The sequence below is a fragment of the Ictidomys tridecemlineatus genome, chromosome 6, assembly GCF_052094955.1.
Source record: "Ictidomys tridecemlineatus isolate mIctTri1 chromosome 6, mIctTri1.hap1, whole genome shotgun sequence".
Taxonomy (NCBI): domain Eukaryota; kingdom Metazoa; phylum Chordata; class Mammalia; order Rodentia; family Sciuridae; genus Ictidomys; species Ictidomys tridecemlineatus.
The window spans coordinates 110,088,084-110,090,492 of NC_135482.1; positions in this window are offsets into that span (position 1 = coordinate 110,088,084).

Consider the following 2,409-nt stretch of genomic DNA (forward strand, 5'->3'; position numbering starts at 1 on the left):
CAAGGATAGTCTAGTTCCAGCACAGGAGTGCTGTCTAGAGCACTTTTGTTAGAAGACACGGCCAAGCTTGACATATGATGTGGAGTGAGTGAGTGTGTGTGTGCGTGTATGTGTATGTTTAGACAGACATCCTGGAGCACATAAACATTTCCTTTCATGTTCGAATAAACTTTATAGATTACAAGCACATTGACATACTGTTAGAGTCTGTAAACAAGTCAGGATGGTGCCTGGCATTTTGCCAGGGGGAGTGGTTTGTGAGGTGGCGCCAGGGAGCCATTAAGTGTGGAGATTTCTTATTGGTTGACTGCTGTATCTAGTTTATGTTAATTAAGATAAGCTGTGTGGAATGTATATGTACCCCTCCTGTCCTACAATAAACGGCTCCCACTCCTGCTGTATCAATGTACACAAGTTGTTCGTCACCCCCCCCCCCTCCCCCGGTTATTTTGCTGCAGCCGGACTGCGGCAACATACTTTCTGCGCAGAAATTGAAAGGAGGCAGGGAAAACACTCTTAAACCCAATTTACAAAAGGGGCAATTAAGGCCCTATTAAGTGACCTTCCCCAGGTCACACAAAGAATGAGTGGCAGAGCTCCCAAGCCTGTGTGCTCTCCTTCATGACAGGCATGGCTTCTCTTTGGGATGGGTGGGCCCTGTCCCCAGCACATTTCCCCTTCATTGATGTATCTTGAAAATTTAAGCCACTCAGCTATCGCTCAGGTGGGTGAGGGGGAAACATGTTTGTATCAGTCAAGGTGGTAAATGATTAGGTTCCCTCAGCTCCTTTCCTAGTTTGCAGACAGCTGCCTTCATTGTCCTCCCATGGTGGGAAGAGGACAAAGAGAGTTTGCAGTTCTTACTAAATCCATCATGAAAGCCCTACCTATATGATCTCATTTAGCCCTAGTTACCTACCCAAGACCCATCTCCAAATCCATGACACTGGGGTTTAGGGCTTCAACTTATGGGGACACAACCATTCAGTCTACAATATAAGTGGAGACCCGTCTTTCTCACTACTGATAGCAGCCACTGAGACAGCAGAATGATCTTGTTGTCACTCAATGCCCTGCACCCTTCATTGTCCTTTTGGAAGGAGGACAAAACTGGGAGAGTAGGAGAGTATTAAGTAGTGTTGTCGGTGAGGTGGTGCATGCATGTAATCCCAGTTATTAGGGAAGCAGGAGGATAGCCTCAGAAACTTAGTAAGACCCTGTCTTAAGAAATTAAAGAAAGAGGTTGGGGTTGTAGCTCAGCAATACAGCATTTGCCTAGCATATGTGAGGCACTGGGTTCAATTCTCAGCACCATATAAAAATAAATAAATAAAATAAAGATCCATTGACAACTAAAAAAATATTTAAAATAAAATAAAATAAAGGGCTGGGGATATAGCTCAGTGGTAGAGCATCCCTGGGTTCAATCCCCAGTACAGAGAAAAAAAAAAAAAAGTAGAGTTGCTGGATTTAGAAACAGAAATATAAAATGCCAAGTTAATTTTGAATTTCAGATAAACAATAAATAATTTTTCAAATAAGTATAAACAATGAACAAATTTTAGCATAAGTATATTCCAAACTAATCATGGGACATACTTATACTAAAAATTATTTTTCTGAAATTCAAATTAACTGGGCATCCTGTATTTCTATCTGATTACCCTAAAAGGGAAGGTACAAAAACTCCCCAGATAAGTCCGTGGATTCTAGGGGAGACTATTACAGGCCCTGAACTGAAGTTCTCTTTATATGTTTAATTTAAAAAACAAAACAAAACTTTCTTCCTTCCTTCCATTTCCTCCCTCCCTCCCTCCTTTCTTCTTTTATCCAGCTTTAAAATATATGTAACATAAAATTTAACACTCTAAACTATTTTCTTTTCTTTTTCTTCTTCTTTTTTGTTTTTCAGAGCTGTGGATGGCACACAGGGCCTCAGGCAAGCTAAATAAGCGCTTTACCATTGAGTTATATCCTCAGCCCCTGATCATTTTTAAGTGTACAGTTTAGTGGCACTGAGCACATTCTCACTGTTGTGCAATCATCATCAACATCCATCTCCGAAACTTTTTCATCATCCCAAACTGAAACTGCACCCATTAACCACTAACTGCCTATCCCGTCTTCCTCATCCCTGGTAATCACTATTCTCTGTCTCTAGGAATTTGGTGCAGGTACCTCACATAAGTCAAATCAGACAATATCGGTCCTTTTGTGTCTGGCTTCTATATTTAATTTTAAAACGGGTTTGGGCACTAAGGAAAATCAGGGTGTGCTACAAGACTGATTAAAGCAGGCATGTTGGTTGGGCCTGCGCTGGGTGTCCGGCACCAGGACACACACAAGGCGAGGCCTGCCCGGCGCTCTGAACTCGAGACGTCTGCCGCGCGGACGTTGGGAAGCTCCAAG